Here is a 24465-nt window from a genome sequence, read left to right on the forward strand (position 1 = left end):
TCTTCAGCTTTCGCTTATAATCAGATAAGAGTGTATAGATCACGTTGGCCATGCTTCACTGTCAATTTTTCGTAAATTTGGAAAAATGTCGTCGAACGAAAAAGAGCGTCGTGAATTAATCCTGCGCACTCATTTCGAGAATCCGGAGTTGTCACATCGGGACATCGGTAATATGCTGGGAATCGTCCAATCCACGGTCAGCAGAGTACTAAAACGATACTTCGAGAACCTAACCATCGACCGGAAGGTGAAGAACGGCAAAAATGGATGCTCCGTCAGTGAAAAAGATCACAAGCGCATAGTTAAGCAGTTTAGACGTGATTCGAGAAGTTCGGTCCGGGATGTCACCAATAAGCTGAATTTGTCAAGTTTATTCGTCCAGCGGACCAAGCAGCGGGAGGGCCTGCGTACATACAAGGTTCAGAAGGCTCCTAACCGCGACGAAAGGCAAAACATGGTGGGGAGGACGCGAGCCCGGAAGCTGTACACCGAAATGCTGACGAAGCCGCATTGCCTGGTAATGGACGACGAAACCTACGTCAAAGCGGACTTTCGTCAGCTGCCGGGCCTGTTGTTCCTCTCCGCAGAGGACAAATTCAGCGTTCCGGAGGAGATTCGCAAGCAGAAACTATCCAAGTTTGCCAAAAAGTACATGGTGTGGCAAGCGATCTGCTCTTGCGGAAAGCGGAGCGCCCCCTTCGTGATGACCGGCACGGTAAACGGGCAGGTTTACCTTAAGGAGTAGAAGAAGCGCCTATAGCGCCTATAGAAGCGCTTACTACCACTATTGAAACAGCACGAGGTCCCGACCATCTTCTGGCCGGATCTCGCTTCGTGCCACTATTCAAAGGACGTGTTGGAGTGGTACGAAGCCAACGGGGTCACCTTGGTGCCAAAGGAAATGAACCCGCCCAACGCGCCGGAGCTTCGCCCAATAGAGAAATATTGGGCGATTATGAAGCAGGCCCTCCGGAAGAACCCAAAAGTTGTCAAATCGGAGGCGGACTTCAAGAGAAAATGGATTTCTGTTCAAAAAAAAACTACAACCTGACGTTGTACAGAACCTTATGGACGGGGTAAAGAGGAAGGTGCGAGCATACGGGTTTGGGCTCGAAGTATGAATAAAAAGAAAATGCCAAAAGTTGTTTAATAGTTTTTATTTTACTGTCTAAAATTTTCAAAAGGATCGGTCTACTGGGCGAATTTCTACAGCGTTTTTTCCGTGATGCAATTTGATGTGACACACCCTTTAATAGAGCTGCGTTCGTGTTATATGGCAGGTTTCGAATGCCTAATCTTAATAAATTGCAAAGATGTTTGCATCAATTGATAGAAAATATTTCTACGCATCTACACTCGACAAAAAAATTAGAGGAACAGAGTGCGAAGTCGAATGTTTTAAGTGATTTTCGACATGCTGTAACATCGTGAAAATTAAAGAATACAGATGGGATGTACATCAATTTTAAAGCTACAACACAAAGCTACGAAGCTTAAGGCATTAGAGTATTTTACGTACAAATTTTTATCTTGGTGTGTGTGAGTGTAGGGTGCAACAATATCGGAAAGTAATAAAAAATCGATTTTTACTTGTTTTCCCAATTTTTTGCTAACCAGCTCAATAGCAATCCCAATCAATCTTTTTAGGGTTGAACCAACCCAAGTAAAAATCGACCCAATCAACCTTTTTAGGGTTTACTGTTGGATGGTTTCAGGACCACTTATCGCGTTAGGACTATCTTCCCCTATAGGGTGGGCTTTTGGAAGGGGAAGAACTCAGATGAAAGTGAGAAGTATTATATTATAAAAAGCATAAAAAATAGTGTATAACTTACTAAAATACGGTGAAATTCTTATTTAATACATTTTATAGATTGTGTACTTGAGGAGGCGATCTGGCGTAGTGGTAACATCCATACCTCTCACGCAGAGATCACGAGTTCAATTCTCACTCCCGACATTCTTCCAAAAATGGAAGTAAAAGTGACGACCCAGCCGAAATGTGCTGAAAGTCACTATAATAAAGAAAAAAAAAAAAAGATTGTGTACTATATTTTCGTATTGATGACAATAGATGTTATGATGTTGTGATGAACTCTCCCGCGTATAAATTTTCCTTCCATTCAATAGTATTATACAAATATTATTGATTTCTGGTGAACAGTAGATCATGGGGTATACTGAATGTATTATTTTTCTAGAAAAATTGAACCTTAATTGGATCTATTTGGTTGTCATGAAAGAACATTATCGTATTTGAATGTACATTTGAATAATTGAATTTGACTTGTACCTGGAAAATTTCCAAAAGAGAATTTCAAAATGTATGCGTTACGAACACATTTTAAGCGGTAGCGCTGTCCCACATTAAGACATATTTGACCCCCTTCCAGTTGACCGATAGATCTGAAATTTGGAACTTTCTTAAAAATGAATAATCTTTTCTGTCATAATAAAACATGCGTATGATTTTTCAAGATGACGGCCGCTACAAAATGACGTATTAACTATTTTTCATCAAAACCCCATCAATATAGGTATCAAATGAAAGGGCTTGACTATCAGAATACAGTTATTTAACATCTAAATCCAAAATGGCCACTACCACAAAATGGCGATATGTATATTTTTTCAATACCCGATCAATATGGGTATCAAATGAAAGGGCTTGAATAGTAGAACACGTATATTTATGAAAAATCCAAATACAAGATGACCGCCACCACAAAAGGACAATATTTTTTTCAAAACCCTACAATTTTGTGTGTTTTACTGTTTATGAAAAATCCAAATCCAAGATGGCCACAGTCACAAAATGGCCAATTAGCTTTTTTTAATTTTATGCAACTTCCACATATTGGTATCAATTGAAAGATTACCTTCCTTTTGATTGCTGTCTCTCAAATTTAGTACACACCATTGAGATATGTGTACCAAATGAATAGATTTGATTTGGAGAACACACTACATGATGATCAACATAAATCCAAACAGAACGTCATCACTAAATGACCCGCCTGTATTATTATTATGTTTAATCACAATGAAACCGTGTAATTTAAACATATTTTTTACATATTTTATTTGTTTCCACGTATTAACCACGTATTAATATTGCGGTCGTAATCAATTTTTATATGGGTGTCGTACTGGTCGGCAATAATTTCTCTTCAAAGAGCAGCCAAGCATAACATGTAAGATTATGAAAGATAAACAAAATCTTTTTTTTGTAAACTTTAGATTAATATCCTTTCAAGACAACATTTTCGAGGGCATATGCTTCCCAAAAATGCAAAAAACAAAAATTCGATTTTTTCGATTTTCCAGACCGGGGTCCCCCCTTAAATTGGTTATATCTGGAAAACGGCTAGTCTTAGGATAAAACGTTATACATAGTTTTTCACGTAGATTCGCATATAGATTCCATTTTTACGTTACTTTTCTTAAATGGTTACAATTTCACAAAGTATTAAAATTTCAAAAACTCATATCTTTTTTTTTTTGGTGGAATAACCACGCCACCACTATACGTCAAACTTTGTTAAATTTGAAGGGCCTTATAACAAAAATATACAAAAAAACATTGAAGGGGGTGTTTTGAGAGTAAGCTGAATTAAACCATTAAAAAAGTAATTGTTTATTTGGGAACTGCGGTCATCTTGGATTTGGATTTTCCATGATCTACTGTGTTCTACCAGTCGAGCACTTTCATTTGATACCCATATTTATGCGGTTCTGTGGAAATATGTAATTCGCCATTTTTGGTGGCCGCCATCTTGGATTTGCATTATTCATAAATAACTGTGTTCTACTAGTCAATCCCTTTCATTTGACACCCATATTGATGGTGTTGTGAAAAAAATCTATATGGCGCCTTTTTGTGGTGGCCGCTATCTTGGATTTGCATTTTTCATAAATAACTGTGTTCTATTAGTCAAGATAGTCAGGCCCATATTGATTATTCAATATGAAATTATTATACAAATTATTCCATATTTCCTATCTAAAAAAGAAAAAACAAAAATTAAATACTCCGGATAATCGAATCCCGGATAATCGAGTCCGACCTGCATTAAATTAAATTTTTAGTAAAATTTTTTAACAGTACATTCAAAATGTTATTTTTCCTAAATGGTTCATTTATTTTCCAACAACTTTGTCACATATCGTATTTTAATCAGACATCTGGATTTTTAGTTACGAGTTTTTGAAAGAAAGATCAATGATTTCGAATACGCTCTTTTTAAAAATCAGTCGTTATTTGTACTAGTCATGCGATAATGGGAATTGTGATTTTAGGTAGTTTCCATCATAAGTACCAAGTTCGAAAAAATCAAAGACTCAGAGAATGGTTGATTTGAGGTGGAAGTGCTCTGTATCCAATTTTACTATGTTTAATGTTGAGAAAATGCAATTAGAAACTTTATTCTGTACATTAGCGTGCCAATGAAAATGATCATCTCTAATTTCAAAAAGTTACCTCATAGAAAATGTTCACCACCTCGAAAAATACACCCTATGTCAAATATTAGCTCAATCGGACTTAAGGAAGAGTGGCGCAAAGCGGTCAAAGTCTGAGTTTTTTGAAAATCGAAAAATCACCCAAGGAGGAAATCGGGGTTTCGAATTTTTTTTTTCATGCCAAATGAACTAAAATTTCATGGAACGTCGAGATCTAGTGTCATCTCGAAAAAAAATTTTTTGTCAAAAATCGACACTCTGGACTTAGTTTTTTTTTCGGAGTACGAAACGAAACGTATTGTTTTAGGTACCAATAAAAATAGTTATCCCGATTTTTGATTCGGTACTTGCTGCGAAATGGTGATTCGCACGATAATATACCCTCTGCAAAATATTACTTCATTTCAACTTCATTCATTAGTGTGACAGACGTAAAAATTTGAGTTTTTTTTGAAAAACGAAAGATTTAGAAAAACGAATTTTTCTATAAAAAATGTGAATGCCAAATGTCTTAAAATGGCATTACTCGTCAAGATTTACTGTAATCTCGAAGAAAAAAAATTGTTAAAAAACAATTTTTTTTGGTACTTGGTCGTTTTTCCGTTTGAAAAGTCGATTTTTAACAAAAAAAAATTTTTTTTAGATAACTGTAAATCTTGATGTGCTATGCAATCTTAAGACATTCGGCATCAACATTTTTTTTTGAAAACCCCGAATTCTAGTCATTTTTCGGTTTTTAAAAAACTCAAACTTTAACCACTTTGTGCCACTCTCCCTTAAGTCCGATTGAGCTGATATTTCGCATAGGGTGTTTTTTCGAGGCGGTAAACATTTTGTATAGGGTAACTTTTTGAAAGTTGAGGGTCGATTTTGTTCCCATACATTCATTGGCACCCTACTGTACATGCAGCTACCTTTATGATCTAATTTGAACGTTCACAAGCGCACAAGTTTTTTCAGTGACAATCAAACAATTTATTTAAGTTCCTCTCAGTTTTATTTAATGTGTGGCATGTCAAATTAACATGTGGAATTCAATAACTGGATTTCGCTAATAGCCCAGTTAGCAAATGAGCGTCGTACCACATTTTGAAATTCTGCCGTCGATTAATTGTTCAGTTTTTGATGTTCATCAATGGCATAAAGGGTGTGTCACATCAAATTTCATCACGGAAAAAACGCTGTAGAAATTCGCCCAGTAGACCGATCCTTTTGAAAATTTTAGACAGTAAAATAGAAACTATTAAACAACTTTTGGCATTTTCTTTTTATTCATACTTCGAGCCCAAGCCCGTATGCTCGCACCTTCCTCTTTACCCCGTCCATAAGGTTCTGTACAACGTCAGGTTGTAGTTTTTTTTTAACAGAAATCCATTTTCTTTTGAAGTCCGCCTCCGATTTGACAACTTTTGGGTTCTTCCGGAGGGCCTGCTTCATAATCGCCCAATATTTCTCTATTGGGCGAAGCTCCGGCGCGTTGGGCGGGTTCATTTCCTTTGGCACGAAGGTGACCCCGTTGGCTTCGTACCACTCCAACACGTCCTTTGAATAGTGGCACGAAACGAGATCCGGCCAGAAGATGGTCGGGCCCTCGTGCTGCTTCAATAGTGGTAGTAAGCGCTTCTGTAGGCACTCCTTAAGATAAACCTGCCCGTTTACCGTGCCGGTCATTACGAAGGGGGCGCTCCGCTTTCCGCAAGAGCAGATCGCTTGCCACACCATGTACTTTTTGGCAAACTTGGATAGTTTCTGCTTGCGAATCTCCTCCGGGACGCTGAATTTGTCCTCTGCGGAGAAGAACAACAGGCCCGGCAGCTGACGAAAGTCCGCTTTGGCGTAGGTTTCGTCGTCCATTATCAGGCAATGCGGCTTCGTCAGCATTTCGGTGTACAGCTTCCGGGCTCGCGTCTTCCCCACCATGTTTTGCCTTTCGTCGCGGTTAGGAGCCTTCTGAACCTTGTATGTACGCAGGCCCTCCCGCTGCTTGGTCCGCTGGACGAATAAACTTGACAAATTCAGCTTATTGGTGACATCCCGGACCGAACTTCTCGGATCACGTCTAAACTGCTTAACTACGCGCTTGTGATCTTTTTCACTGACGGAGCATCCATTTTTGCCGTTCTTCACCTTCCGGTCGATGGTTAGGTTCTCGAAGTATCGTTTTAGTACTCTGCTGACCGTGGATTGGACGATTCCCAGCATATTACCGATGTCCCGATGTGACAACTCCGGATTCTCGAAATGAGTGCACAGGATTAATTCACGACGCTCTTTTTCGTTCGACGACATTTTTCCAAATTTACGATAAATTGACAGTGAAGCATGGCCAACGTGATCTATACACTCTTATCTGATTATAAGCGAAAGCTGAAGATCTAATTCCTAAAAATTAAATTTCTACAGCGTTTTTTCCGTGATGCAATTTGATGTGACACACCCTTTAGTACTTGTTTTTATCCCATTTGTTTATTTATTTAGGCTCATTAGCATTTTATCTGTAGCAGAGCCGGGTTTTAATCGTGTACATGTACATGTTTATGGTTCTATAAATTGTATATTACACAGTAGTAATAGCCATTTAGGCGTTAGAGTATTTTTTCTGTTCTCCCATTGTTCAACAGACCGAACAGCGGAGATCATTGTTGTGTTATTTATAGCACAACAGCCCGATGTTCCCTGCAGAGCAGAGCAGTTGTGTGGATGAACTGATCATTCCACCGTGGATCGATCTCCATCGCTGATGATTGTTGCGTGGACGTAGTTATTCTGTAACACCACAAACATGGTCAATCGAGGGCCCTGAGTTTTAACTCAAGATCGATCGCTTAGTAAGCGAACGCGCAACCAATATGTCATCATAAAAAATAGACCTATGATGGTGACTGTTAGCAAGGCTGACTGCAACATTAAAATAATGAAATTGGGTTGGTTCGTGTATTAGCAATATTCTGTCAGCTCTGAAGCTAAAATGTAGAGGGAAACAAATTTAAATTCGATTAAGCGAATAACAAGTTAGGTCTAACAAAGTGGTTTCAATACGAATATTATCGCAAAAGTGAGCAAAAGAGATTGAATAATTTGTCCAAAATCAATAGTCGTAACTGCTTTTGGTCCATCTTATATTGCCGTATCCGTTCACTAGCACTCATATGTGAACACCTTATATTGCTTCCGCTACAGCCCATTAGATTGTGATATCCGCCGAGATCCGTATTACGCATTAACGCTTCGATGGATGATTTCAATACCGAGTAGGTTCCTTGCGTTTTCCTCTTGCAAAGCTCGCATTACCGCGAACCCATTCCGACCTAATGTTTTGCACGCACACACGGCGGAACTTTTCACCGATAGCGTGCCGTTCCGCGTAATCGGAGAGAGTACATAATTCACGCATCAATTACTCACGTGTCCCTACTACATCCTGCGGTGTGATACCTCGGATGCCACCTGATGATCGTCATTCTCATTCTGGTCACCAACGGAAGCGTTCCAAAGTTACAGCGAAAATTGCCTGCAATATTTTCCAATCCCAATTTGGACTAATTTAATTTCTCGCCTGAGAGCACTTACGAGGGAACCAGGGAAGCCCGTTTCTGTGGCTGTTACGATGCGATCTTTTGTCGTTTGATGTTATCTAATTTATATGCGAGCGACAAAGGGAAATCTGTTATCTTTCACTTGTTACCGTCATCCTCGTCCTCATCGTCGTCGTCTACATCAGATGAAATCGACGGGGGCGTAGGCTCTGAGAAGAGCAATGGATGTGTGCATATGTTCCATCAATTACTCCAAGGAAATATGACTCTCGCCAGATGAGGGATTTGACGGAGTATGGGCGAGGATAAAGTGGTTCTCACTCTCGTTGATTTCTCTGGCTGTGAGCTTGGGCTGAACAAGAGGCGGTATGAATTATAATGAGTTTAAGAATTTAATAACAATGAGCTCACTTTGCGAAGTTTTGCTATTAAATCTTGCGGATGACTGTCTTGCTGGCCGGCCAGAATCGTTCGGGATGAATTTAATCTCTGTCGGCTTCTAGACCGTGTCTCAACTCTCAACTTTTGTCATAAAAATAAGATGCGGAATCAAAACGGAAGAGCAATGGAGTGCACATTGATCAACTTAATTTTATGACTCGAGCGAACGAGTTTTCAACGTCTTCATAAATTGAAATTCCCAATTCCCCTGTAACCTATTTCGATTCGCACAAAGTATTTCATTCGCATGTAAAATGCTCAAAACATCTTTTGATGCCTGATTTGGGGAATTGTATCTTCTTGAATTCTACCATTCTAAAACAGAGCGGCGCTTTTATATGTGTTATGTTCGATCGTACATTTTTTCTGCCCAATACTTTCCTTATCCTGGAAGCTTGCCAAAAATTTCCCAACGTCCCTGTTCAGTTCAACGAAAATATTCAGTGATATATCTCACAGAACATAAATTTGTTACAACTTTAAGTTCACTTTCATCCCTTTCTCTGTCTCTTCCAGAATTCGCCCTTGAGATTCTTCCAACAATTACAAAGGTAAGTACTAATCCTTTTCCAAGCGTTTACCCACTTCCCGGACAGTGGAACCGATGAAAAATTCTTTCAGCGCCCTTTTTCCTCCGAGCCAGTTACGCGAAAAAATGGGACTACCAGGAAAACCTAAATCCACACAAACACACACACCCCCTGAACGAAGCTTTGCATTTTTCGGAGGTCAGCTTGGCGAAAAACCAAAAGAACGCCACCGACAACAACAAACAAAAAAGACGAATTTAATTTCGTTTGCTGCAAAAATTCCACCGGCGACCAGTTTCATATCATCTCTGCGACAAATTCCGCTCCGAAAGAGCGGATGTGCCGAAATAAAAGCTTCGAAACTGTCGTGCGATTGTGCAGGAACAAACGAGCAGGAAAAAAAACCGGAAAACAAAAATCGGTTTGATTGAATTCTCTTGTCCCCGCGTCTGTGTACCCGCTAATTTTCCATTATTTTTTCCATGTTGCAATTTGACGAATTTTCGTTATTCGGTTCTTTTTTTTCCCTTGGTTTTCTGGTTGGTTTTCATGCTATTTTCGGTTCAATTTGTCGCTTTGTGGAACTCTGGTTGCAATCTGGAAATCACAATAGTGAATGGCGGAAACACGTTTTGTTAGCATCGGTTTGGTTTGGTTTTTGTATGTGTCTGTGGGAATGATTCAGTTTGGTGGCATTGCTGCACTATTCACGTACTTTTTGTTTCGGATGTTTGTGTGAATTTTCGATTCTTCATCAATAGATTATATTGCGCTTCGTTTGTTTGGTGTGCAAAATTGAACTTTTTTCTCAATAGAACAACATCTGGTGAAAATTTTGATTGATTTCATTCAATGTTTAAATCTTTCATTCACAACTGTTTGCGTTGGAAGCTTATTTTTCGATATAATAGATGAGGTTTCCGCACAACGGCACCTGGAATACAGCAGTGAACATAAATTTGAATCGCAATATTTTGCTTTTCATTATATGGGTTTTATTTTTGGGAATTAAATGGGTTTGAATGAAAATTTATTAGTTGAGAAAACAATGAAAGAAGTCCCGACTATGAAACCAATCAGCTATCAAATCATTTTCAGTTTATTTGATACAAACTGTATTGGGAATATAACTCATAACAGCGCGGATTAAACACCGGATATATGTACACGTAAATTTCCTGGTTGACGGTCCTGGTTGCAAAAAAATGTCGCATTTTAAGCCACACATACTGATAGTCTGCCAAACCAGATGTTTAATAGTGAACTTCACAAGAGGCTATTTGAAGTCTGTCTTAACGTGGATCTCGTGTTTTAGTTATCTTATTTCATACATCGTCACGATTTAGAGTAACTACATTCTTTTAAATTTAAATTTAAATTAATTTATCTATCGACAAATATTTCCCAAATTTCCCAAAAAAAGATCGATACAGCGCGGACTCGATTATTTACAGTCTCAGATTCCTTTTCACTGTATATAATCGAGTCAAAAAATTTGTTTTTTTCTTCTTCGTTTCTAATGCATGTATTATTCGTTTTTTGAATGAAAATAAGAATTTGATTTTTGATTCATCCCCTTAAAGTCAGAAAACACCTTTCTCACATGAAAAAACTAAATTTATCCAGATACTCTCAGGAACTGATAGATGATCATATTTGATGAAAAAATCTTTCTACCCATATGTTCGAATTTCAACAACGACAGAGTTATAGTTTTTTTTTGTTTCGAACTCTGTTGCCTCAAACTGGCTCTACATTAAAAAAGTACGCTACGGATGTCGAGTATGTTGCTTTCACTTGAAAGATCAGTAAATTTACTACAGGATATAGTAGTGGAACATCTAAATTAGTGGATTCTAATAACACTTTGGAAGTGAAAAACTTAAAAGTTAATAATGTTTAATGTGTTATTATTAATTTTATCCTTAAAATTTATATTAAACTTGATTGTTACTATCAATTAAATTGAAGTTCTCTAACCGCTCTACAATTTATTATTTGAAACACATCTTTTATACTTTTTAATTTTTCAGCAATATCGATAACAAACAATTCCAAGTAAAATCTTCAAAAATCACGATTTTTACTCCACTGTACATTTAATAGACACTTAAATTTCTTCTTAACGTTGAAAAGTTTCATTTTTGCTTGAAATAAGTAATCTTGAAATATATAAAAAAAAATATTTTTTTCAAACTGTATACAGGGCCCTATTATAGAAATCGAATCAAGGATTCGATACAATCACTATCACTATCACACCGAGTAAAATCTAGAATTATAGAAATCGAGGAAACAGCTCGATTCGTTACTCTGCTCGAATGTCAGTGGCTGCCATTCTGAACCAAGACCAAGAAGATGGTCTCAGTGCATTAAGCTCCTCACTGAATTCCTCCCACTTCTATTTGAACTGCCTCCATAAAAACCTCGAACAATGTTTCAAACTGGTGGTGATTTGTCTGTCCATTATAATATCAATTGAGTTTTTTTTATCCCAGGCTCATTAGCATTTTAGCTGTAACAGAGCCGAATTTTAATCGTGTACATGTCACATGTTTATCATATCTATAATTAGCACATTACACAGTTGCCACTTTTCGGCGTAAGAGTATTCCTTTCTGATCTTCCATTATCCAGTTAGACCACCGGACAGCGGACACTGATACTGAAATATACGCTAGAAGTAAGTTCTGCATTGTAAATTATAACATGACTAATATAAATAATGCTGGATTGTACACTTACCTTGTATAGACTATTCTGGCAGCACCGTAAAACAAATACTGATCAAAACAAACGAACATGTGTTGAAAATTGCATATATTTAAGCGTTTCTGAAATGTTTCCCAAAGAAAAATATCAAGGACGCAAACGTGATAGTTTGATCAAAATTCAGCTGCTTATAATGGATGACACTCTTCTGAACCGTGGATATTACAACGGATGTAAAATTATAGCAGTCTGGTGTTGAAGAAAGAATCGTAATAGTTTTGAGAGAAACTCATTCAAGAGCACTGAATATTACTTTATTTTGCTAGCTAATTTTTAATTTTAGTCTATTGAGGATTGTTGAAAGCGCCCTGTCGTAAACAACAGAGTTGACCTAAATCTTTTATTAGCCACACCCAACGCTGTTCAGAGGAGTGTATAGTGATGTCATTGACTGTCGTCAAAAGATGGATAAACAAAAATTTAGAAAAAAATAGAAAGACCGAATTAAGTATAAGTGCAGGAATATTTAAGTGATTTATCCCAAATTTATGGCTTGTACAGTGTTTGTGATCTAGGGTTGTGCAAAACATTTATATTACGTGAGGAAGTCGAGGATATTTAGAAAAAAAATATTTATAATTTTAAACATTATGATGTTTATATTTTATATGTTATTTCTATATGTTCAACAAGAATGTTGCAATTATAGTCACTCTGTTTATGTCGATTCTCTCACCTAGCCAATGAGCTAAGCGTCGACGGATCAAGAAAAATGTTGTGTTTGAAGTGGTCTGGTGTAAGCCGTAAACGGGAAGACAACTTTGGGTTATTGAACCTGAAAATATCCGGTATGAGGAGCACGAAAAAGTTTTGTCTATCTGGAGTACACGACCTGTTTTCTCTTCATCTCTTCTTGTCAAAGATCTGCATACCAATCGAATTGGAAATTCTCCAAGATTTTCGCTAATTCGTAAATGAGTTAAATTACACAAAATTGGAACCATTTCTATTTACCTATACCTATATATTCTTTTGCCCATTTATATCTTTACCCATCCGTGCTGTCAATAACTAATATCCCTTGCAGGTACATTATTTATACACCACTGCGAATCCGGTGCGCATGAATCGCTCGTTTGAAACGAAAATGCAGCGATGGGGATAGAAAATTTTGCAATTTGAGCTTCGCCCGTTTTAAATTTTTTGAGTATAAACAATCAATATGCGATCTCAGATCACAAAATTCACGATTCATCAGTCATCCAGCCAGCGATCAGACGGCAGCAAGTTTTTCAAAATGACCATTCTGAAGGCCAGGAGTTTAGTGTACTTTTTTTAAATTGTCCTTTTTCAAGGCTAGATGCGAATGAACTGGGAAATTTTGAAGTCTCAATAATTCAAAACATCAGCATCATTCAAGTCACACTCTCGGTCCAGCTAGCAGACTGCAGTCTTTCCAACGCTGATGTCACACACAGCGGTTTTGCTTGATGCAATAATATATGGCATAATGGAAGAATGGAAAGTAGGCATCGCACACAGTGGTGCAATTTTGTTTGTCGTCGATTTTCATGTCGTCTAGCGGACAGTGCTTCTGTATTGTATTTTCACATCATTTTTGCATCTGTACCGAGGTCTAAGTTCAAAGTTTTGAAAATGAGAACGTTACGTTAGGAGTGCAAGATTTAGAGTGTTGATACCTTTTTGTCGACTGAACGAAGTGGTATGACAATCAGTTCATTCGAAAGATAAAATGTATGAATGATTCATTAATCCAAGAACCTGGAAATATAGTATACAAAAACGTTAAATAAATATTGAAAAAAAAAAATGCTCTGAAACCAAACTATTGTAAATCCAAAAATCTGCAAATATGGGTAACTGCTTCAAAGCCCATCTCAGTCAAGATTATTGACGCTTGTCGTCGGCTGGTAGTGAAGGCACTTTAAATATTGTACTCGTCCTGGCTAACCTAAATTTCTATTGAAGCTTCTGTGTGGAAAGGACGTGCTAAATTTTTCGCCTCATAGTATAGCGCTTGCACTTACAAGTACGAGTTGTTGATTTCATGCGTTATCAAATAGATGAGCAAATACATTATCGCCTGTGGCCGCACTGCGTATTGCTCGTGAAGAATGTTCGAGGTGCATACTGAATGCAATACGTACATTGATAATCGCGTATTCTTCTCGCGAGAATAAAAGGAAGCATAAATTATCCATCTTCAGCTGCTTCTACAAAACCACCCATCGGCCCTTTTCAGGGCCACCAAAACCCTCGACTGAAGAAGCGAGCGTCGCTCGGAAATCCACTCAGTTATAATTGAACAGCGATTGGAGCATGTTGTCGCTGTTGCGGTGAAGCTAACTTCGTTTATCATGAAAACGCTGATGAACAGTGTTACTGCCTGTTTGCCAGTTTGTGCACATTAGGTGCACCAGAAGGGAATCCATCAGGAGGAGATGCCACAAACGGTTCCGCTTGAGACATCGGAGCAACCATCACACACACACATACACGCGCGGAACTATTTTCGTTTGGTTGCCATCCAGCATCGAGAAGATTTCGAAAAGGTGTCATCGTTGCTGAAAAATAATCTACCAGTTCCCCTTGGAATTGAAAAATACATTCATGCGAAAGAGTTTATTTTAATGTTTTCTAACCATATAACACTGCTACCAAATACATTTGGTTTTGTGATTTTTCAATCAAGTGCGATGGACAGGTGGTTATCGAGTTAGTATTAACCATTGGTGGGCTTCGATTATCAAGGAGAATCAGAGAGAGATGTTATCGTTGCTAAAAGATAATCTGCCAGTTCCCTTGGTATTGGAAATTACATTCAAGCGAAAGAGTTTATTATTTTTTCTATCCATATAATACTGCGACCAAATACATTTGGTTTTGTGATTTTTCAATCAAGTGTGATCAACGTAAGACCGTCTGGCACAATGTCTGGTGCAATGAATCTTAGGAAAGAATTCCCGCTCTACGCGCACTGGCAAACGATGTTTACTCAACAATTTCTCAAACGGGAAATGGATGTTGTGAGAAAATATGAGCGAACGCAAAAAATACGTAAACTGATTTGATGCAACAGATATTTTGTCTATTGGAAATTGAATACAAATCATATCACAATACAAGCAATGTATTATGAATTATACAACTTTTGTCTGATTGCTTCTTTTGCTGAATATTGTGCCTTCAACGTAACGCTCTCGTGTTCGAAGTCCCCCAAATATTCATTTATTCATTCATTTAGAATTGATTCAGATGCAACCAAAAACAAATCATCACAAAATCAACGATATTCCTACGTCACCCTTGCGATTATACCACAGATATAACCCACTTCCTGTTTTATTGCTGGAAGAGTGCTTGTGTGAATTTAGGAATATGTTCGGACTTATTGGTGATGATGATCATGATTCTTAAAATTGTAGAGGCTTCAAAATTGCTCAGTTCATTCGCCTCTAGCCATGAAAATGGCCAAATTGGAAAACTGAACGAAACACTCGTCTCTGCGGGAGGCCATTTGGAAAGCTGATATATCGTGAATGGTGGCTTTTATCCGATTGACAATTCAATTTCAAGCCGGATGTGAAGAAAGCATTTTTCAGTGGTGAGAGCAGTGTTCTTCGGTTGAAAACAGAATGTTAAAATTTATTCCGCAGCGGTTGCTGTCACCAATACTATCACAATACAACCGATTCGGTTCGGATTTTTCTGTTACCGTTCTCCATGTTTTTTGGGCTTCGAAGATGTAATGAATGAGATACTAAGAAACCACTTGGATATTCAATAAGTTCAGTGATTCAATGTCGCTTTAGACAGCGATTAATCAACAGTAAATGTTAATGATAGAGGTACTGGTACAAATTCGGTACCCCATTTTGTTTTTTTGGACTTAGCTCTTGGCCAATTCTCGGAGGGATCTATTGCGGACATGCAATACTTAGCATGGTGTATTATCAACACTATGTTTACATTGGGGTGCCAAATTACCCACATACCGAATTTTCACTTTGGAATGAAATCTATGAAATTTGTGATTAAAATCTCGATACACATACTCGAATTCGTTGAAGAACATCAATTTCTAGATCCAAATCAGCTTTAATATTTAAAATCGGCTTACTATTCGATTTTTAATGATTTTTCCAAAAGAAGCACATGAAAAATTTTCGAGATTTCAAAAACTACAAAACTTGAATTTTTTTTTAAAACACAGATATTTTGGATTTTTGGCATCTGACGTTTGTTACTAAATTACTAGAACACTTTTTTTATACACCACCAGAGTGCGCTCATTACCGCCGGAGATCCGGGTTGGTACCAAATTACCCACGGGGTACCGAAGTACCTAAGAGTATGAGAGTCAATTAAATTACTATCTGTTCAAAAAGGCGTTTTACTGCTTAGCAAAGAGTTCGCGGCTAGCATAGAGGAACCTTTCCAACGGCGAACGAGAGAAAAATTAACGAATTAAAGTGTTGGATTGCATTGGATTGGTGCTTCTAGCACTTTGCGGTCTACATGAGAAAAAATGGTGTAGCAAATGGAATACTGGTGTCGGTGGTTCTATTGCTTGGCACGTGAAAGTCATTTTTCTTGCGGCAAACGAACGCGAGTAAAATTAATTTTTTATAGTGATTTCTAGCCAGCATCACACTATATTTTTATATTTTCATGTCATTGATGAAGTAATTCGTTGTTTAATACTTTTAAGAACAGTTCGTACCACAGTTGTCGAAAATACTTCTTTTCTCTAATGTGGAAGAATTCTTTTCTATAAAATCATCAATATTACCAACAATAAATACATCGCCTCTTTCAACAAGGATAATAAGTATTTGAAAAGCCATTAACTGATCTGATTTTTCTCGAAGTTACAGCATTCCCCTCAAAATTTGTATTCACCTAAAAATTCTGGCACCACACTCTATTCCTCTATTTTTTGTCGAGTATGTAATTCATACATAACACGGGGAAATAAACTATTAATTAATCACATTATTCGATCAGATCAAAACGATGTTTCCCATTACTCGATCATTACTGTGTAACGATATTTGAGGATCTTTTTTTTCCCAAAACCTCAAGTAAATACGTTTTATTAGTAAAATTAAAAAAAAAATTATTTAATGCATCATGTCCATAAAATCTGCAATGACTATATGATTAATTAAGGTGCATGGAGACAAATCATCACACGCACAGTGCGCTAACCGAAATGAATTCCGAAATGTAGGCAAGAGACAAATAACACTGAGTTGAGTGTGTAAGAAAACGAAAGATCGATCCAAGGTAAACACACCTTGGATCTATCGAACGATAAATTAAAAAAAAGTCACAGGAGGGTTGTGTCCGAGACACTACCGTGTAGTTGACATAGAATTCCGTTAGGCTATCTATTATCTGTTGATTTTAAATATGTTTGAAGAATGACATTGTTAAACTCTTTGATAATGATTTTGTGGCCCTGAAATGGGCCGTTTTGTTTGGTTCTTGGATATTGTTTATTAACTTTACCAGTGCTTACCGGATGATGATGACAGAAGGATGGAAAACAGTCATTGGATGGTGCATATCATATAGAAGATGCCGAAGTGGCATGAGATATGATGAAAGCCGCCCCCTGTGACCCCAGACGAGATGCCTCCTGTGTTATGTATTGATGAAATAAAGAAAATAAAAGCTCACCAATGTAATATAAAATAATTATCAATACCGAACCGAAAAAAAAATGTTACTTTAATATAGAGAAAACTTATTTGAAATATAAAATGTAATTTTCTTTTATAATTTTGAGTTTCTGAGTGTTTTTTCAACCCAATGCGAATTTTAATTAGTCTAACAACACCTAATACTATATGTAGAGCATATGGGAAATCACTTTTTCGAATATTTCTTCACTTTTCCAATTTTTCTCGCCGTTTGAATTTCCCTTAGGTGAAAACGAACGCAACAAAACAGACAACTTAAAGACGATCCATTCTTGAGCGGGAACACACATTGGCTTTTATTTATGAAAATTGAAATAAATCGTTTCTATATCATATATCAAGTAATTTTAAATACAACTGCCACCATATACAATTTTACACTTACAAATTCACACTAAATTTTTCACAATACACGATCGGTCATTGATATGAAATTTCACGAAGCAACCAACATTGAAGTTCCACATTTAAATGTTATTTGGTAGAATTATCGTATCACTCGCCTTACTTGTAATATAAAAATGCCTCCGACTTGCATATATTTGCAATGCTGATTTCCTCCAGGCAGCTTGGTTTAGATGTCTCTGTTAGGGAACACATTTCGGTGGGAAGAAAAGCTCCCTCTACTTTCATGTATTTGCAATGCAATTTCCCCCAGAGAGCTTGGTTTTGATGTCTTTGTTAGGGAACCGCCCGCATGTGTCGTCAATTTCGACCAATAAGAATTGGATATTCCCGTTATGATAGGGGTTGAGATTTTTCAATTGATCGATAGTGAGTTTCATGACATATATTATTTTATCTTTATATATAAAAGAGACTTTTTCCCACGTACGTAAAACTCATCATCACGTGAGAACGGCTGATCAGATCTACGTCGTCCATATATTTTGTGAGTTTGTCTTCACCCAAATTAGAATGATAGAGTACGTTGGAAAATATTTGAGATGATTGTAAACATTGGAAAAAAATTACTATGCATATCTTTATATATAAGAAGATTTTTAAAATTAAAAGGGAATATTCGAAAATAAGAGATACGCATATGTATGTTTCGCTGGGAAAATCATCATTTAGATCAATTTGACAGATCTGAACGATAACATACAAACTCTCTTGAAGTATATTCGTTTTTTACCAACCAAAATATTCCCTAGAAATACATTATATGGCAGAACAACGTTTGCCGGGTACGCTAGTTCAATATAAAAAATTGTTATGGAGTGCCGAAATCGATTGACGCAAAAATTTCATCAATTCATCATGAAATGACTGAGCAATAAACGATTGGACAATTTTCATGATGTGCTGGATTTTCGAATTTCAATTTGTACCCCAATATGTTCCCGAAAGACGTATTCCTACGTCAAAAACAAAATTGGTAAAGGGATAAGAAAGTGGTGGGAGGGATAATATTTATACATTATAAATTTAATTCACATAAAATGAGTAAAACTGAACTACACATACAGAAACTGGATAAAACTATTAATATTTGAAAAATGGAAACTGCCTCAAATGTATGCTAAGTGGCAAGCGAAAAAAATACGCGTGACCACAGTGCGAGTCAGAATAAATTTCATTGACGAAAAAATCTCCGGTCTAGAACGGGAATCGAACCCGAACCCCCGGCATAATTTACAGTGCGTGAAACACTCGGCCACGGAAGCACCGGATAATTTCAGACATCTGATCATTTTTCTATGCATCAGAAGTGCTGTCGTTTCTCTTTTACATGCCCTGTAAGGATCTCAATGAGTATGTTTTTGTATCTTTGGAGAGAGATATTGTACTTACTTTCTACCGCAAGGCTTCAACACCGTTATGTACTCCTTGAGACCTGTCTCGTACCAAGATATTAGTTGTAATAGTTCTAGAAAGTCACTCCTATCTGACGAAGAATCTTCTGATTTCTTGTGTTCTCGAAAAGCAAGGTTTTCAGGTAGTTGATTAGTAATCTTACAAGAGACGTTAGATTTTTTCTTATAATTTATAGACTAGAATAAAGACTAGACTGGATGTCGAGAATTGTAGTACGAAAAAACGATAGATAGTGATTAGTGTTTAACTTTCCTCAATGAAAACATCATCCGAGGTTAAGTTTCTTCGATTATCATGTAACAATCATCATTCCAGTGTTTCGTTCTTTTGTTGGATAGAACCGAATGAAAAGCGTTTTACCATTAATAACAAAATTGAGAAGGGAAAAACCTCGTTCCCAGTTTATTGTCCCAACCTGATTCACATAAAATATAATCAGCATAAAATAGAAAAAAGAGAACGCCAACGCTCCGAACGACACCAAACTGCTGCAAACCATTTGTATTGGTAGTAAAATAAATAACACCACCGAAGGGGGGGGCAAAGCCCTGGTTGTGGCCACCCCCGCTTATATTGCTTCCAATAAATCGGATTCTCATATGTGTAATCTCGTAAAAACCAATCCGGTCAGCACCTGTGGCACCTGTGGTGGGGAGTATTTTTTTTTTTGCGTTTCCACCCGGGTGAAATTATGCCACCCAGTTTCCAGCAGCGGGGGCTTAACGTTTGAGAACGCTTGAAACTTTCGCCGCGGGACCGCGTGAAAATCCGAGGGATTGAACGACGGGAGGGAAAAATGATTACCACTAATCCGGCTTAGCAGGTGTTTTCGTAATTGGAACTTCGGGTTCGGCGGCTGCACTATTAGTTTTGCCGCCCTTATGTTGATTTGAACTGGAAACGGGCTTTGTTTGTCGGAGTAATAATGGGGGTATTAATGTTCGCTTTCAATTTCATTGTTAATGAATCGTTTGAGGATGGACGTGAGTTTCAACAAGCTGTCCTTCTGAACAGATTGTTCTCTTTTCAAAAAGAGCTTGCGATCTTCCTACTATATAGTTCAACAATGTAAACGCCGACCAGATGTAATTAATTCCCACCATCGTCGATTGGATACTTACGCAGGGAATGGATTGACGTAGTCTATCAAATATATACAACAAATGGCAAGTTCAACCTTCCAAATTGCGCACTTGAATCGACTTAAAGCCGTAACCAGAGGGGGGAGCCGATTTTGGCAGTTTTAACGAGTCGAACTTTACACACGTACAAAACGTAATTGCGGATCGTAAAACGGGGAGAAGAGTTTTAAGCTTGTGGGTGGCACTGTGGATGGGACACATGATGATTTGAATTAAGCGGGTGAGAGCGGCAACAGAACCGACGGAGGAACTGTTTGCTCATCGTTGTAATAAATCTTGGGTGATGTGAGTTTGCTCTCCATTTTTGTCATATTTACGGCCAATAGCAATAAACGTGTGAATCAATTTTTTACCGCTAGTTGAATTATGCTAATGTAAACATATTTTCCAATACGCAGCATATTGATGCGCTTCGATGAGCACTAATTTAATTTTGTCGCCACAGTGACGGCGCTCAAGCGAGAAGCATAGAATCTGCGAACGACCGATCATCATCAGGACAATTAGTACGATTGATTTTATCTTCATTATCAGATTTACTTCATTGGTAAACGTATTTAAGTCTTCATTTATCTGTCGTCGTCATAGCGAGAACGAAAATCCCGATAATGAGATTAACGAGTATCACTTTTAATTAACAAGCATATTCCACTCGCTAAATCATTAATTATCGTCGAACGAAATTTGTTGATTCAAATCGAAATTGGAGACTGTGTTGGGTTACCCTCCGGTTCTACCGATGGTTCATTCCATCACTCATAAATAAAACTAAAAATCATGAGGAGGAGGATTATGGCTTTGTTAACTTTGGCACATGTTCATGACTTTCGTGTTTTCTAGCATATAATTGGAACTATTAGCCTCAATTCAGAGTGAATACCGAAGTTTATAACAAGTGATCTAACGATCATACAAGTCGATTTTAAGGAAACATTGCCATTAAAAATACCGGAAAAAATTAGTTCCTTTTTGCTGAAAACTCTTGAATTAATTTCATTTCGATTTTTCTTTTTGTAAAATGTTTTTTTTTCATATTATGCCTTTCAAAAAAAATTTAACTTCAAGAATATGAAGACAAAATGCAAAAATTAAACTGACGATTTTTTAAGTAGAAATAAAAAATATTTTCAGAAAATAAATTATATGTTACTTAGAATAACCAAACTAGCGTTGGCAGAAAACATTTCATCTTTGGCTGAAAAAATGCGTTTCCGTGTTCTGAAGGGTGAAATGAGCAAATAAAAGCATCTGTTTCAAAAGCTCTTAAATGTTTGTAAGTATGGGAGCAGACATATCTTCCTTTTTTTCTTTTTTCATCTCTCGAACCAAGGCCGGCTAGAATGCAAGGCTGTTTTACACGATCACGCTATCCACATAGCCACTGATGCTGTTGCATAAATGCGTGATAATATTACACTTCATTATAAAATTAAGTTGGAAAGTGTTTTCTAAGAGTATAACGGACAGCATAAACGTGAATCTATATCTTTCTCGATCTGGGCCGTGTATGTAGCAATGTATGCGAAAAGTTTTGATGCGTGCTTATTTGCAATGTGTCTCTTGTTTCACTCGCTCATATTGCTATTTTAATGCTATAGAATATATTACACAAATCATATACCAGTAGGGGAGAGTAGCGCATTTTCTGTTATTTTCAGGCTCATTTAATGTAAATTTAATGTAAATCGGGATGTCAAAACCTGTGCTAAACATTAATTGTGAGTGTACATTTGGACGCCAATGAATGTATGGGAAAAATCGAGTTTTTGAGTTTTTCGAAAAACGAAAAATATCACCCAAGGAGGGAGTAAAGCAAATCGGGGTTTTCAGAAAAAAAAGTTAATGCCAAATGTCTTAAAATTGCATGACGCATCGAGATTTACAGTTATCTAAAAAAAATGTTTTGTCTAAAATCGACTTTTCAGAAAGAAAACGACCATGCGCAAAAAAAAAATTTTTAGACAAAATTTTCTTGTTCGAGATAACAGGAAATCTCGACGAGTAATGCAATTTTAAAACATTTGGCACCAACAATTTTTTTCGAAAACCCCGGTTTTCGGTGATCTTTCGTTTTTCAAAAAAACGTTTTGACGTCTGTGACACTAATAAATGAAGCAAAGGGTATATTATCGTGCAAATCAACATTTTGCAGCAAGTTCCGAATAAAAAATCGAGATAACTATTTTTATTGGTACCCAAACCCGATTTCCTTTACTCCCCCTTTGGGTGATTTTTCGATATTCAAAAAACTCAAACTTTGACCGTTTTGCGCCACTCTCCCTTAAGTCTGACTGAGCTAATATTTGGCATAGGGTGTTTTTTCGAGGTGGTGAACATTTTTTATGAGGTAACTTTTTGAAATTAGAGATGGCTATTTTCATTGGCACCCTAGTGTACATATAGATTATTTTTCCATTGAATTGTCAAAAATGAATTAGACTGCTATTTACAAAGGACCAATTTTTTTTCCTTATTTTTTACAAAAAAATATAACTCAAAAACTATAATACCTACACAATTCTCGTCAAAGGATGAAATGTAAAAAATCGTTTAAATTTTCATGAAGTGTACTCACTCTGAAATATTTTTTGAATGAAAATTTTATTTTTCTCAAAAATGAGGCTTTTTTTAAATTCTCAAAAAAATTTATTAATAGCCCTTACAATTTTACCCATACATCGGAAGATGCGAACTCTTACTGACAAAAAGTTTTTCTAACAACAAGTTATGCATGTTCCTTTGTAAAATTAAAACTAATCTTAATTTTGTTTAAAGTCAAAATAGCGATATATAGTATTCGACAAAGTTTTAGATCTTCCTATAATTTGAGCTTTTGTCGAACACGTCAACTTTCTCTTTTTTCTAGTTTCTGGGATTTATGGCATTTTTTCTCGCGTTTGACATGTTCTTGACATATTTCTTGAACATGTTAATCGTGATAATTTACACATTAAATTGTTATGAGTTAAGCATCAGTAGCAAATATTCAGAGAAAACATGAAAAAGTTGTTGTTATGAGAACGTTTTTTTTTCTGTAGCAGTACTCTTCTTCCGATGTATGGATCACTTGTTGGTAATTGTATGGACAGTTCAGAATTTTTTTTTCAGAATTTTTAAAGCAAAATTAATTAGAATTTTCAATGTTTTGTTTAAGATTTTTTTTTATTTTTTTTTTTAATAAACTATTTTGTACATTTCATTTTTCAACCAAAATTTTTTAAGTTCTTATAATTTTTAAGTCGTGTCGTTTTTAAGTGAGAATTTTTTTTTTTTTTGAAATTTTGAGTTTTTTTTTATCCCATTTATTTATTTAAGGCTCATTAGCATTTTAGCTGTAACAGAGCCGTGCTCCCGTGGTGGTTAGCGTCATAACTAACAAGCCGGGTGTTCGGGTTCGATTCCCGTTCTGGTCGGGGGAATTTTTCGTCAAATAAATTTCCTCCGACTTGCACTGTGATCACGCGTATTCTAGAGCTTGCCACTCAGAATGCATTCAAGGCGTGTTAAATGACGCAAGTAATACTACGTTGAGACGGCGAAGTTCCTCTAGGAACGTTAGTGCCATTGAAGAAGAAGAAGAAGAGCCGAATTTTAATCGTGTACATGTCACATGGTTGTCATATCTATAATTAGCACATTACACAGCTGCCATTCGCCAGTATTCCTTCTATACCATTACATATGGTACATTCACACAGTAGCCATTTAGGCGTAAGAGTATTCTTCCTGTTCTTCCATTATCCAATCTAGTTGTACCACCGGACAACGGAGACAGTTGATTGATCATTGTTGAGTTATTTATAGAACAGCAGTCCGATGTGTCTTGCAGAGCAGAGCAGTTGTATGGATGAATCGATCTTATTTCGACCGTGGATCGATCTCCATCGCTGATGATTGTTGCGTGGACGTAGCTATTCTGTAACAACACAAAGATGGTCAATGAGGGCCCTGAGTTTTGAACTCACGATCGATCGCTTACTAGGCGAACGCGCAACCAATTTGAGTTTTGTTTTCAACTTTTTTTTTCGAAAAATCTCAACTCAAAAATTATGAGACCTACAAAAATGTTGATTAAAGAATGAAGTGTTGGAAA

General features: G+C 36.9%; 1 protein-coding gene across 3 annotated transcripts in view; it reads left to right on the forward strand.

Moving 5' to 3' along the window:
- Positions 1-24465, forward strand: part of LOC129779694 (high affinity cGMP-specific 3',5'-cyclic phosphodiesterase 9A) — a 446325-nt gene that overhangs the window by 249402 nt on the left and 172458 nt on the right. For all 3 annotated transcript variants that reach the window (XM_055787323.1, XM_055787324.1, XM_055787325.1), the window contains exon 5: positions 8955-8989. The gene's annotated coding sequence lies outside the window, so the exon portion shown is untranslated. The remainder of the gene's footprint in view (positions 1-8954; positions 8990-24465) is intronic.

The sequence above is a fragment of the Toxorhynchites rutilus genome, chromosome 3, assembly GCF_029784135.1.
Source record: "Toxorhynchites rutilus septentrionalis strain SRP chromosome 3, ASM2978413v1, whole genome shotgun sequence".
Lineage (NCBI taxonomy): Eukaryota > Metazoa > Arthropoda > Insecta > Diptera > Culicidae > Toxorhynchites > Toxorhynchites rutilus.